Source organism: Ascaphus truei, chromosome 8 (assembly GCF_040206685.1).
Source record: "Ascaphus truei isolate aAscTru1 chromosome 8, aAscTru1.hap1, whole genome shotgun sequence".
In the NCBI taxonomy this organism is placed as follows: domain Eukaryota; kingdom Metazoa; phylum Chordata; class Amphibia; order Anura; family Ascaphidae; genus Ascaphus; species Ascaphus truei.
Genome location: NC_134490.1, coordinates 48,117,596 through 48,132,863, shown reverse-complemented (window position 1 = coordinate 48,132,863; position 15,268 = coordinate 48,117,596). Strand labels below are relative to the sequence as shown.

At 43.7% G+C, this 15,268-nt stretch overlaps 1 protein-coding gene and 1 long non-coding RNA gene across 5 annotated transcripts in view; one reads left to right on the top strand and one right to left on the bottom strand.

Moving 5' to 3' along the window:
* Positions 1 to 15,268, bottom strand: part of RBM20 (RNA binding motif protein 20) — a 141,474-nt gene that overhangs the window by 51,903 nt on the left and 74,303 nt on the right. The window lies entirely within an intron of this gene.
* On the top strand, positions 7,139 to 11,616 carry LOC142500935 (uncharacterized). The gene is made up of 3 exons (XR_012803362.1): positions 7,139 to 7,215; positions 9,140 to 9,202; positions 11,205 to 11,616. It is a non-coding gene; the product is annotated as an uncharacterized LOC142500935 (long non-coding RNA).

The following is a 15,268-nucleotide window of genomic DNA, read 5'->3' as shown; positions in this document are numbered from 1 at the left end:
TCTCGTCTTGCCTTGTCTACTGCTGTTTTTATTTGTAATCTGATGCTCTGTTCAGGAGATAGAGGAGTGATACAGGCTTTTATCCAACAATATACAATCCGAGAAGATGTAGCCACATTTTAGGGGCCTACTTCTTAAATTTCTCCCAATGGCAACAACAGCATTAGCCTCATCAAAGACAAGGAACCGCGCTGGGCACGGTTACTGGCGTACTTCTGTGTGCACTGGCTTTGCTCCAGTTCCACAGATGGAAGACTTTGGATAATAACCATCGCGGAGACAGCCCGACATGGTGAAATTAATTGCTACATGTTGACAAAATAAAATCTTTGTTAACCTGTATTTCTGGTCTCCCAGCAATGTGCTAAATTATTTATATACATAATGAATAACCATTTAATTTAATCATTATTATTAATTATTCAAATAAAAAATAAAATTCTTGAACACTATATTAACCCCATCCATACTGGAGGCCAACTTATTGATGAAGTGTAGCAGGCCTCTGCAGCATTGAAGAGGTTATTTGATAGAGCTTTAGGCGAGATGCAGACGTAAGGGGTTAAACTCCTCCGGACCAGATCAATGATGTTACCCTATGGATCCCCTGGGGAGCAGTTACTAGATTCCTGCTATTAATGCCACACATCTGGCATCTGAAACACTTCTAAAAGCGCATTATAAAGAAACGACGAGCTCAGGAGCAGCCAAGTCCAGTCCTCAAGGGCCACCAACAGGTCAGGTTTTCCAGATATCCCTGCTTCAGCACAGGTGGCTCAATCAGTGGCTCGGTCTTCGACTGCATCACCTGTGCTGTTTCTTAAAATATACAGCTATCAGATGAGAAACGGGGCACCACGGATTTCTGCAAAATAATTCTTTATTGAGCCAAGTAACAATGTTTCGGCAGGCCAGGCCGTATCCCTGGGAGGGACGTGCAGGCAGTGCACTGCTTGTGAAGTGCATGTAGAAAAAAGATGCAACGGTGGCTGGATCAAATGCAGTAAAAAATTACTTCTTTATTGAGGAACATAAACAAACAGGGTTCACATGACGCTGTAGAGGTACTTTGCACGCTGCATGTCCCTCCCAGGGATACAGCCTTCAGCATCTATCTTGCGGTTGCACGCCGTACACAGGACATCTGGCATTATTGCCAAGTGTTAGTATGCTTTATTTTCCTTCAATGGATGTTATTTAGTCTAGCTCCAGGGGAGTGTTCCTTATGCTTGGAATTGCCAGCTGGGGTCCCACGGTTCATTTATTTTGAGCAGTGTGGCCAACCTATGTTTATATTTTCCCTGTACCTCCCCCTCACTGAAGTATTATTTGACTATTTCTGCAAGCAAGTTATCATTGGATTATTGCCCGTGTTCATGTGGAAAGTGACATGGAAATATTGGATTTATTACAGGACTTAATATGATATATGCATTTTTTTCTGAGCACAGATACAGAGCTCGTCTCTAATATTGCCTGATGGTTTCGGCAGAGCAAGCTGCCATTCTCAAGTTTGGTTGGCACAGTTTGAGAGTGGCCAGCCAAACTGGAGAAAGGCAGCCTCGCCTGCCGAAACGTTATTTGGCTTAATAAATAATTATTTTGCAGAAATCCGTAGTGCCTGTTTCTCATCTGATAGCTGAAACTTGGAGCGCAGACAGGGATTCCCTGAACCAGTGAGTATAAGTATTTTCTCTTACTGGTGTGCAGCAATACCCCTTGTTTATCTTAAAATATACAGACATTTCCAATATTTAATATTTATATATGTTGAGCTCAAGGACCTGATCTTCAACACAGTAAAAATGGAAAAAAAAGAAATTGAACCGGCACTTTTCTGTAATAAAATGGATCAAGTAAAAGAAAGTGATGCAGTTCTGGGGTAAGAAACGGAGCAGACGTATCAAAGAAAACAATCCCACAGAAATCAGGGGTTTCCGCTGATGTATTTTGTGCAGTTGTTTCGCCTGAGAATGACACCAGATTTGTCTCGATACTAAGGGTGGGCATTTCCGTGGGTTTCTAAAGCCGTACTTGGCAAAGTTTGAAATTCATTTAAAAGGTTAAAGGAGCAATTCATGCACTTTTTTATTTATAATTTTTTTAATGCATGATTGAACCAGGGGGTCTCCGCAGCGGGACACCATTCATTTCAGCTCCGGGGACCCGCGCTTCCCGAGAAACTTACCTCCGTAGGGGGTGCCGGCAAACTTTAAAGCTCCAGCATCACGCGGGCCAATAGGAAGCCACACCGGATGATGTTACGGCTTCCTATTGGCCCGCAGGGCGCGGGAGCTTTGAAAAGCGGCCAATACTTGATCCCTGCTAGCTGTGCGGAGCGGCTACTGCCTACGGAGATAAGTATCTCTGGAAGCAGGGGGTCCCTGGAGCCGAAATTAATGGGGTTCAGTTCCGGAGACCTCCTGCTTAAAATGTGTTAAAAAAAAAGAAAACGAGAGCAAAAACAGTGCACTGCCAGGGAGCCAGGTGGTAGAAAAATAAAATACTATTTATTCAGCACCACTCGGTAAACATAACCCCAGGGGGTAAGACAGAAACTCCTACGCGTTTCGGACCGTAGTGGGCCTTTATCAAGGAGTATAGGGGGACTGGGAGAAGGGGACCCCTTATATATACACCCTGTAGCCAACAAATGACCAATCAAAAATTCAAGAAATGGCGCCAAAACCACTGCGCGCAGGTCTGACGTCATGCGGGTCAACCCTGCGTGCCACGTCCCGTCATACACTGGATCACACATCCACGGGGTGCCCCTCATCACGAGCGTCAGACCGTGCTAAGAGATCCGGCAACCCGACTACATGGTGACAAGTGGGTGGTAGCCGAAAGGAGTCTCCGCCTCTCCGGGAAGGTCGGCGAGAGCCGATAGTCCCCCATACTCCTTGATAAAGGACCCATACGGTCCGAAACGCGTAGGAGTTTCTGCCTTACCCCCTGGGGTTATGTTTACTGAGTGGTGCTGAATAAATAGTATTTTATTTTTCTTACCACGTGGCTCCCTGGCAGTGCACTGTTTTTGCTCTCTTTTTCTTCTGCTGGACTTTTCTCTACAGTTTGCACGCCATTTGGACGGACTATTCAGGACATTTGAGGACAGATGGAGTGGGTAAGATTTGCTCTATTATTTATTGAGTGATTATTTATGGAGGAGTACCTTTATTAGCACTGGCATGTCTCCAATGAGGCTACATCAGTGTGCTTACCGGCATCCTTAATTGTTTCCTTCAGGAGATTGGTGTTTTGGTCACTCACATATCACACGTCACTGCTATAACCACTCCTTTTCCTACTCTGTCCTCCAGTCCTGGAATATTATTATGGACATTTGTGCATGAAGTTCCACCATCTCTGGAGCACCCAATTCTCCATATACCCCTTATACGTTAAAAAAAAAGAAGCAATTGAAGCATGTCATATTCTTTTAAAGTCAAACTTCGGAATAAATTTACGAATCAGGGCAACATTCAAGTCAAAGGCTTATCGTTGGATTCACTGCTTTGTTTCATTTTTTTTTTAGAAACTGGGCACAATATGAGTTTGCAAAAGGAAAAAACATCAGTGAACTCTTGTAAAGAAGTTTTTTTTTTGACAATTTAGCAAATAATTCAAACATTCTCCTCCTTATTTTAAAGCTGCAGACCAAGTAATATCCTACATGTGTGTGTTTTTTTTATTTTATAATTCAGGTCTGTACTATGAGAAAATACTTGTAGCATTTTTTTTAAATAACTCTGAATAGCATTTTTAATGTATTATAATGTAACAAGCATTTTTTGTTTCTATAGCAACCATTTACAAAGCCACATCTCCTTCCTCTTCTGAAACAGGCTCTGGCAAACCTCTTTTTGAGCCCTGCCCTCTCTCTAGCAGTGCACCAATTGTATCTAGTGACTGCCTGGTCACATGATCTTCCCCACAGAACTTTGGTCCCCTTCTGCTGCACTGACAGCCATTTAGTGAACCCCCGAGCCGAATCTTCACCAATCGATCACAGGAGAACGGATCGATCAGCAACTTAGCTAATTACTTATCATTGTGCGGATTGTATTGATGCACATATTAAAGGGGGGAAAAACAGCAGCTAGGACTCCTGCTTTAAGCTTATCTTGAGGTTTTTTTTTTCATTCAAAATCAAAACCAAATCTAGTTTCAGCAAAACCAAAAGCACAAAATATATTCAGAACCAAAAGCAAACCGCTAGTGAACCTGGTACATAAGGCAGAGGATAATATATTCAGAACACTAAATAACTGCTACTTTCTCTTTATATTTTTACTAGACGTTCGAGCATTTAAAGCGCCCCATGATATGAACGTTTAAAAAATTACATTAAAAGGGAGCTTTCCCCGAAGCTCAGTGTACTGCAGGGGTGGCCTACTGAAGTTCTCAAGGGCCACCAACAGGTCAGGTTTTCAGGATCTCCCTGCTTCAGCACAGGTGGCTCAGTCAAAGAGACTGAGCACTGATTGAGCCACCTCTGCCGAAGCTGGGACTGAGTGAGCTACCTGTGCTGAAGCAGGGAGATCCTGAAAACCTGACCTGTTGGCCGCACCTGGTGTAGTCTAAAGGTTACCACAGTAACCCGACACTACAGATCAGTACTTTCTTTCTTTCTTTAACCTACATTTTAACTTAATGTTTTACATGCAGAATGTGCTCGGGGAGAAATAATGACATTATCCGCGTTATACGTATATAGACACCAGGGGAAGAATGCTACTTTAAAGCAATTCCTGCAGCGTTCCCGATTGCATGTGCTTCCACCATACACAGACCTGGGGGTTTCTCTCCACACACAGGAAGTATTGGGGTGCAATGGCTCATATGGCCAAAGCAGTTTTCCATCTGGAAAGTTCTGGAAGGTTGCTGGAAAGGGCTCTGCAATGCATTGGGATTATGCACAAATGACACCCATAACATACCTCTTTGTTGGCGCATTAAAGAAGTGTCACTGTCTGCAACAAAACCAATGTATCTGTGAGAGCTGCTGCTAAATGGGTCTGGGAACTGGGCTCCCCCTGATGGGCACACTGGGAACTGGGCTCCCCCTGATGGGCACACTGGGAACTGGGCTCCCCCTGATGGGCACACTGGGAACTGGGCTCCCCCTGATGGGCACACTGGGAACTGGGCTCCCCCTGATGGGCACACTGGGAACTGGGCTCCCCCTGATGGGCACACTGGGAACTGAGTAAGTCAGAGGAAGGAAGGACAAATAGTTACTCATTAATATTCAATTCATTGCAATAAAGTGGTCTAATAAATCGCTATATTAACCTATCATCTATATACAGGCCTGTATTTACTCATAGGCCTACTAGGCCCAGGCCTAAGGTGGCAAAATCAGGGGTATGGGGGGCAAATTTTCCGGGGGTGAGGGGGGAACCGGCCGGTGCTGCGGTGATAGAGGTCCCGCCTTCTTCCCCACAACAATAAAACCGATTGCCGGGGAGAGCGTGGGGCCTCTGTAAAGGTCTGTTACTTCCTTCTGCGGCGTCAAATGATGGTGTGATGTCACATAGCGTCCCGTTGTCATGGAAATGCGCTGGGACGCTGCAAGAGGAGGAGGCCACAGCGGCAAAAAAGGCGAGTGCCTATGGGTGGCACCATTCTAAAATCAGCCCTGGCTATATATCTACCCGTCTAAAACACAAGCACAGACTGCTTTGTACTGCGGCACCAATCCAAAATCAGCAGCGAGTGGATTACCCAGATGCCTGCGAGTGTCTGCGCGTGTCTGCGAGTGTCTGGGACTGTCACCTCTGTGCGCAGATTATTGTCAACAGACTGTTTAATTAAATTTAAATTCGCTTGTCAAAAACTCAGCCTATTTGTCACCCTGTGTCCCCAGCCTCTCTGATCCTCCCGTGCTGATTGATGGACCCTCGTGTCCCCTTTTCCCGGCGTGTTATAATCCCTCGTACCTCCCTGGTATGCTAGTGGCGTGTGCATGTTACAATGACAAATCTATGCCAGGTGCCAAACATGGGATCCTGATCTCTCCTCTCTGCAAAACATGAGCACGGTGCGTGATATCTGCCATTACTGGGCTCGTCCAGCATTCGCTCTGCCCAACTCCTGGGGGGAAATGAGATGTCCGGCCTTTCAGTGAGAAAACCACGTTCTCCCAAGAACTCATCGCTGCCGATGGTAACCGCACCAGCTAGCGATGAAGAAAATTGTGTTTATTTATTTAACAATAATAGGAAAACATGTTGTTTTTTTTGTTTTGTTTTTTGCTTTTAAGAGCAGGAGATGCTTGGAGGAAAGATACTAATATTATAAACATTAAACCCCTATAGGCTTCGGGAGGGGTAGGATTTATGCTTGCCAGGTATGCCTCTCTCTAAACCAGGGGTGCTCAACTCCAGTCCTCAAGCCCCCCCAACAGGTCAGGTTTTCAGGATATCCCTGCTTCAGCACAGGCGGTTTGATCAGTCTCTGCTTCAGCACAGGTGGCTCAAGCAGAGGCTCGGTCTTTGATTGAGTCTCTGCTTGAGTCACCTGTGCTGAAGCTGGGATATCATGAAAACCTGACCTGTTGAGGCTTGAGGACTGCAGCTGAGGATCCCTGCCTTAGCACATTATAATTTCTCCTGGTCTACTTAGCAAGCTTCCCCCTTAAGGCCAGGTCCCCAGTGGCCGCTGCGGTGCGTGCTGCGGCGTGCGCGCCACTCTGCACAGCCCTGTACGGGGCAGGCCCAAGTGGCCGCTGCGGTGCGTGCTGCGGCGTGCGCGCCACTCTGCACAGCCCTCTATGGGGCAGGCCCCAGTGGGCGGGTGTGTGTGGGTGCGCAAAGCGCTGTAACGCGTATGCTGGCAGGGAAGACACGAATGTTTTGTCTCCCCGTGCCGCGATGCGGTCATGTGCTCGGCGGGTGGCCAATGAAAGGGCAGATGTGCCCCCCTGCGCATCCCATAGCTCATCTTGTTGCCTCTTGGTGCTGCCCGGCATCTCCCCAGCTGCTGGCATGCTTCCTGCACTGTCCCACACCGGGCCTCTCTGAAGCTGGTGCGTGCCGGAAGTGCGCGCCGACGTCAGGTGTGGGACAGAGCAAGAGGCAGCGCTAGCACTGGCCTGCCCCCCCCCCCTCTCCTCCCCCCGCAGCCAAGAGCAGCACAGTGAAGGAGAGAGGCAGCAGCTGGGGAGCAGCAATCAAGGACTGTGAGGAGAGAGGCAGGCCCAATTTAATTGTGTGTGTACAGTATGCATATATGTATGTGTGTGTATATTTGGGGGGGGGGGCAGTGTGTGTGTACATGTAGTTTGTGTGTGTATTTGGGGGGTAGTGTGTGTGCATGTATTTGGGGGGGAAGTGTGTGTATATTTGGGGGGGGGTAGTGTATGTGTATTTGGGGGGGTAGTGTCTGTGTGTGTGTATTTAGGGGGTAGTGTGTGTGCATGTATTTGGAGGGTAGTGTGTGTGTGTGTATTTAGGGGGTAGTGTGTGTGCATGTATTTGGAGGGTAGTGTGTGTGTGTGTATTTAGGGGGTAGTGTGTGTGCATGTATTTGGGGAGTAGTGTGTGCATGTATTTTTTGGGGTAGTGTGTGTATTTGGGGGGGTAGTGTGTGTGCATGTTTTTTTGGGGGTGTGTGCATGTATTTGGGGGGGGGGTAGTCTGTGTGCATGTATTTTGGGGGGTAGTGTGTGTGTGCATGTATTTGGGGGGTAGTCTGTGTGCATGTATTTGGGGGGGTAGTCTGTGTGCATGTATTTTGGGGGGTAGTGTGTGTGTGCATGTATTTGGGGGGTAGTGTGTGTGCATGTATTTGGGGGGTAGTGTGTGTGCATGTATTTGGGGGGTAGTCTGTGTGCATGTATTTTGGGGGGTAGTCTGTGTGCATGTATTTTGGGGGGTAGTGTGTGTGCATGTATTTGGGGGGTAGTGTGTGTGCATGTATTTGGGGGGTAGTGTGTGTGCATGTATTTGGGGGGTAGTGTGTGTGCATGTATTTGGCTGGTAGTCTGTGTGCATGTATTTTGGGGGGTAGTCTGTGTGCACGTATTTTGGGGGGTAGTGTGTGTGCACGTATTTGGGGGGTAGTGTGTGTGCATGTATTTGGGGGGTAGTGTGTGTGCATGTATTTGGGGGGTAGTGTGTGTGCATGTATTTGGGGGGTAGTGTGTGTGCATGTATTTGGGGGGTAGTGTGTGTGCATGTATTTGGGGGGTAGTGTGTGTGCATGTATTTGGGGGGTAGTGTGTGTGCATGTATTTGGGGGGTAGTGTGTGTGCATGTATTTGGGGGGTAGTGTGTGCATGTAAACTCTTTTGCACGGAAAAACAATGAAAAAAAACAAAGGGACTTATTCTAGTGAGATGCATTACACATGCATATTTTTTCATTTTTCCCGTTGTATGTTAATGCTTATACAGTAAATGCCTATTAGTGTGTGTACAGTATATGTATGTGTTTGGGGGGAGGGGGTGTAATATTCATACCTGTGTTGCGGCTCTCGGAATATTTTGGACAATTAAATTTTTTATAAAATGGCTCTTCTTCCTTGAAAGATTGCAGACCCCCTGCCCTATTATTTAGGGTCTCCCATCCCATTCTCATCATCACGTCCTCCTCTGCCCTTTCATGCACCCAACCTGAACACATTTAAATCCCTGGATAAATAAACAATAGTATTGTTTATGTCCATATATAGAGCTGTCACTTCTGTATAGAACTGTATCCTACTTACAATATGTTAGTCTATTACCTGAAGTAAAGTAGCAAAATACAGAGAATTCATTTGATTGAATACAGCTGATACATTACAAGCTTTAATACCACATGGGGCTCTTCATCAGGCCTTACAGAAATATTATATATCCAATGGAAATATTACTGTGTGCTCATTTACATGTCTTAGACAGGTACACACACACACACACACACACACACACACACACACACACACACACACACACACACACACACACACACACACACACACACACACACACACACACACACACACACACACACTATAGCAGTGATATGTGGTGTCTAGTTACAATGGATGTGGGGAGGATGTGAGATATTATTACAGGGTGTATGCTGACAGCTAGTGTGAAAATGGCCAGAGGAGACTTACGAGGCTTCTCTCTATTGTTCCGTAATAGAGGCAAACAGCAGACACAGGAGAGAAGGATCGGCGTATTAGGGTTATCAACATCTTGAGAAAGGTAATTGAAAGGAACAAAACGTCTATCCTCTTTGAATAAAACTTTTTTTTCTATATCTATTGGTACCTGATTTCTTCAGTTTTATATATTATTTACCTCCAGAGTACCCAGGCAGGTCTGCCCACTTAGTACGTGAGTGCCGCTTTTCTATATGGAATATATTGTGTGTATGTGTGTGTATGTGTGTGTGTGTGTGTGTGTATGTATATATATATATATATATATATATATATATATATATATATATATATATATCCTCCTCCCTATAGCATACGCCTTTTAATGTTTATATACCGACTCTGTACATAGAATCCCACTCGTATTCCCATATCATCAACCGCTGGAGAAGTATTTCACTGCTAGTGTTCCATGTTCCCCTGGCTATGAAGCAGGGGGTCTCCGGAGATGAACCTCCTTAACCTCAGCTTTGGGGACCCCCTGTTTCCCGGGATACTTATCTCCGTAGGTGCTGCAAGTTCTTTGTGAGTTCCCTCCACATAGATTGTAAGCTCTTCGGGGCAGGGACTGCTTTTCCTATTGTTTTATGTCTGAAGCGCTTATTCCCATTATGTGTTATATTATTATGTCATGCGTATTGTAAAGCGCTATGTTCCTGGATGGCGCTACATAAATAAAGATATACTGTACATACATACAAATGCCACTGGAGGGCAGTGTTACACTAACATTTTGTAAAGGGTCAATTTGCAAAAAAACAGCACCTGATTTAGCAAACAAAGATGCTTCTCATTAAAACAGTTGTTTCATTCTTGACTGAAAGACATTTGCCTTCTCTGGTTATCTGCAAACCCCAAAGATTCTCTGACAAACTTTACATTTTAGACCTTATATTTGCCCAGTTAGACAGAGCCCAGCAGGCATGTTTATTAACTGATGTTCGTGGTAACCTATTGTACTGAAACCTGAAATGCGGCTTTCAAATAAAACCCTTTAATATTCATAGTTTAAAATGGAAGGGCTGCATACAGTGTCCGAGCGTCAATCCGTCCCTCCCCATTAATATAAATCATGGTTGGATATTAACCAATCAGAACACGCCGTCTTGTTTCTACTCGCACGTAATTATTACTTATTTCCCCACGACAGGTGCCCCATACATTACTTCTACACAATGAGCGCTCTGATTGGCTCTGACAGTTGCCAGGAATACACTGAACTTGACACTCACTCACCTGTCAAAACAAATCTGAAGAAAGTTCCTCAACTAATGGGAGATTTCACCACACGTTGTGTAAGTTATGGTGGGAAACAAAGTGACACAGACCCTGCACCGTGCAGCGTACAGCAAACGGAAATCCCACGTGTGAGCACAGTCACCCGTCTCAGACAGGTCGGCATCACTGCCCTTCCCCATTATCTCTTAGCATACCATGCTTGCACTGCAGCTAGGAATTATGGGTAATGACATTTCAAATGAGCACAGTCATGTTTTGCTTCAAATCCATTTGAACATATAATCGTATACTGCCGCGTTACACAGCTTTTCAGCACAGCCTGGGTTTAAAAAAGTGTAGAGCCAGTAACTCTACTCACAGACAGGTGTTTCGACCTTTTGGGTCTCATCAGTGTGAGGCTGGTTATACTGGCTTGGCAATGTGACGCTGAGATAGGTTCAACCACACGTTAAATAAGTTATGGGAGATTTCAATGCACATTTGTAGCCAGTGACCATAGTAAGTTAGTGTAATAGTGGCACTTACGTGTTATGTGGCACAGGGGTATCTACCTGGTATTGCTAAAATACAGGACTGACGCCCCCTACCGTCTCTGTAAATTCTCCCTACTTGCCACTTAGATTGTAAGCTCTTCATGGCAGACTCCTGTTCCTAATGTTACTTTTATGTCTGAAGCGCTTATTCCAATTATGTGTTATATTATTACCTCGCGTTTATTAGTGCTGTGACACGCTATGTACCTGGATGGCACTATATACATACAGATATACATGCATACTGACCAAACTATTCTTTGCCTTCCTCAGGATCCCAGTGTCGGACGCCCAAGTGTCGCTAATCCTATGAATGGGGCACTCTCTCTAAGGACATACGTGAACTAAGGACACTGGCATGTTTAATATGTTAAATTCAGATCACTCACATCAGGACGAGTGTACGTGCTTATAAATTATTTTTTAGATTTAACATGTCCATGGTAAATGGTACATTATTTGTAGGGGTTTTACAATTTCTTTCTTTTTGGTGATAAGACCTAAAAGCCACAGGTGAATTGTTGTTAAGTTTTGCTTCTTTTTTTTTTGCCTAAGTGATAATGAAGCCGTGATTAGTCACAAATATAAACGAGCCAACGAGCTGCCGTGCTGGAGAAAAAGGTCATTCATATTAATTTCTCACAAGATACCAATCAGTAAAACTGTTACAGGCGGATTCTTTGTACGGAAGCCAGATACATTGGTTAAAAAAATAATAATGTACCTACCGTACTACATGGCATTTAATCTTTAACCTACCACGAGCAGCATCCTCAAACATGTGTGATTATCCTTTCTGCTCTCGCCCTAATATGGAAAATGTGCTTAGAAGGGGCAGCCGATATCAATTTAATGCTCTGTTAGAAAGATGAAATCCTCCTTACAGTCAAATTGATGCTTAATTCTACCTCTGATAAGCTACCAAGTTAATTTTTTTTTAAATCAATTTTTATCTTGTAATTATTGCTCTCTCACCTAATAATAATAATTATAATTATAATAACAACATGTTCTTGTATAGCGCTGCTAGTTTTACGTAGCGCTTTACAGAGACATTTTGCAGGCACAGGTCCCTGCCCCGTGGAGCTTACAATCTATGTTTTTGGTGCCTGAGGCACAGGGAGATATCTCTGATGGATACACTTGAAAACGAGAGGTAACACAATGTATCTTTTTCCTAGTAAAATATTTTAGAGATACATTAATGATGGTAGTATAATTAGTTAAAACAAAACAACAGAGGTAAAAAATTGTGGGAGTATTTACCTCCCACCAATCATTGGCCATCCTCATTCCTAATACTTTCCTAATATAATATGGAGTTTCTGGTTAATCCCTATTATTTATGTATTAAAAAAAAGTCAGAAACTCTAAATAAAAGTGTCCCGGTCCTCAGATCCCCTACTAAAGTAGCTCTGGTTTCATCACAAAAGAGATCGAGTAGAGATGGTAAAAGCATTTTGTTACCATGAAAAGACATGAAAAGTTTTTAAAAAGTTGAGCCCGCGATTATTCGTGCAAACTTTTATTTATCTTTGCAAACCCGTGACAGTTCCTTTGCACTTTTTTTTGCATACAAGTCCCCCCAAAAGCGTGGAAATCCGATTTCGAGACTCCATTTCGATGAAAATATTATTTCATTTTGTTCATTTCTGCAAGCGTTTAACAGGTTTGTTTCGTGCGCAAATCAAAAGATTGCGCCAACAAAATATATATTATTTTTTTGCCAAAAAGAGCGCCGAGGTTTTTCGTACTTCGGCCGCTAAGAGGAAAGTTTACGCCAAGAAAGTTTGCGCAGGCAACATTTGGGGTGGGTTTTTCCGAACTCAGATGCAGCCGCGAAGATACGAATGTGAAAATATATGCCGATTTTGCGGCAAATGCAGACTTTAGCGAAAAGTTCAGCCATCTCACTGATTTGTAGCATCAACTTCCCATACTTCAAAGCTCTCACACAAAAAATAACATCAGTCAGTTTCAATAACATTTCCTATGTTGTCCAGAACCCTCAAAACGTCCCTGATTCCTTGGAAACGGACCTCTCAGAATAAATTGCATGAACATATAGTATGACAAATTCCCCACAGAGTTCTTAATCTGCAGTATGAAAGGTATTTATTTGTTACCAAAACATTTATACGTGGCAATTCAATGCCCATAATTCATAAAGGTTTAGTGCAAGAGACTTTTTAAACCATGACATTAAAATGTAAAATCATGGCTTGCATTGTGTTATGCAGAATAAATAATGAGATAAGGGGGGAGGGGGGCAGATTTCATAAAAACATTTAACCCTATTATGGGCTTATTATGGGTTTATTATGGGCTTCCTCATCAAGGTAACTTTTACACTGCCAGAAACCCATCTGGCAGCAAAGAAGTTTTAAAAAAAATAATGTTGAGTATTTCAGAGCATGAAACGTAATCTTTTGGCAGCAAACACAAAATAGCATCCATTTATGTCCCCGGACATGTAAATATTCACAAGTTTACAGCTCCTTGGCTTGGAAGAGAGAGAGAGAGAGAGACGTGTTTTACTACGAAAGATACACCAGGACCGTTTCAAAGTCACACACAAATGTAAGCTGGCCTCACATGCTGTAATTATGTATGGCATGGACACACACGCACACGCCCACATTTGTCTTCGTTTACTGTGTGTGTCAACACGTTTATAGCTGAGAGGAAGATGTTTTCTTTGTAGTCTTTGTTGCAGTATCAATGCGTCTGTTCTCGGAAAGAGAAAAGTCTGCAAATTGTTACCTCATTTGCACGCAATACAGGCATACCCCGGTTTAAGGACACTCACTTTAAGTACACTCGCGAATAAGAACATAGCGCCCAATAGGTAAACAGCAGCTCACGCATGCGCCTGTCAGCACGTCCTGAACAGCAATACCGGCTCCCTACCTGTACCGAAGCTGTGCGCAAGCGGGGAGACTATAGAGCCTGTTACAAATGCGTTATTTACATCAGTTATGCACATATATGACGATTGCAGTACAGTACATGCATCGATAAGTGGAAAAAAGGTAGTGCTTCTCTTTAAAGCTGCAGTTCAGTCAATATCCGGCATGTGTGTTTTTTTAATAAATCAGTTCTGTAGTAAGAAAAAATTCTTTTAGCATTTTCTGTTTTAAAAACAACAACTTTGAAAGACCAATTTTCTTGTATTCTATTTTAACAGCCATTTGCCAAGGCACTGCCCCTTCATGGCCTGTCACAAGCCCTGGCACACCCCTTTGTCAGCCCTGCCCTCCCTCTAGCACATGTCAGTGCAGGAGTGCTCATGAATATTCATGAGCTTCCACTAAGAGACAGAAGCAGAAGAAAAACATATGCCAGCTCTAATTATGTCACCAAATTTTGCGTATCAATACATGGAGAACGAATTGACCTGCAGCTATACAGTTCTTTAGGTAATTAGAGATTGCACACATGAAACTATTGAAGTAAAAAAATAAATAAAAAATAAAAAAGACTGAACTGCAGCTTTAAATACATTTTTCGCTTTACATACATGCTCCGGTCCCATTGTGTACGTTAATGCGGGGTATGCCTGTACAAAATAACCCATTCATTTTTGTACCTGTTGTAGTTTAACCCCGTTTACACAGCCTAGCAGGTCTGATCTAAAAATTACTTTAACTTTCATGCAAAAAAATACGTGCTGTAAAGAATAAGATAAGGTTGGTAACTTTGGCCTAGATGCACCAAGCTCTGTTAGGTAATTACCAGGACGTTTACTGAGGTTAACATCACATAGTAATGCTGTATCCACTAGAGCAGGGGCAGCCAACTACAGTCCTCAAGGGCCACCAACAGGTCAGGGTTAAAGGATATCCCTGCTTCAGCACAGATGGCTCAATCAGTGGCCCTTGAAGACTGGAGTTAGCCACCCCTGCACTAGAGACAATAATGTACTATTAAGCCATCTTTCCCTCAGTAAAGAGCATAGTATTACCTAGAACAGACGTGACTGATAATGAGACGCAAATGTTATGCAAGTTGGCATCATCAGATCATCCCTTATTCACTAAAATCTGTTACGGTTAACACAGGAAGTGAACTCTACATTATTTAAATCAGCCACAACATTTGGCGTTACTCGCGTCCAGACCCTGAGACAGGGCTTGTGCAGTGTCTGAATGAGTGTGACGCCACAGTTAGTCACGAGTTAAATAACACAGCGTTATTTCCCTCTCCTCTCTCCACATCTGCACAAGCCCTATTTCAGGGTCTGGATAGGAGTAACATCACGTCCCTGGAAGGAAACGCAACGTTATCCTACAATAACGCCATGTTAACCCTAGTCTAATAGGATGTAGTACGGCCGT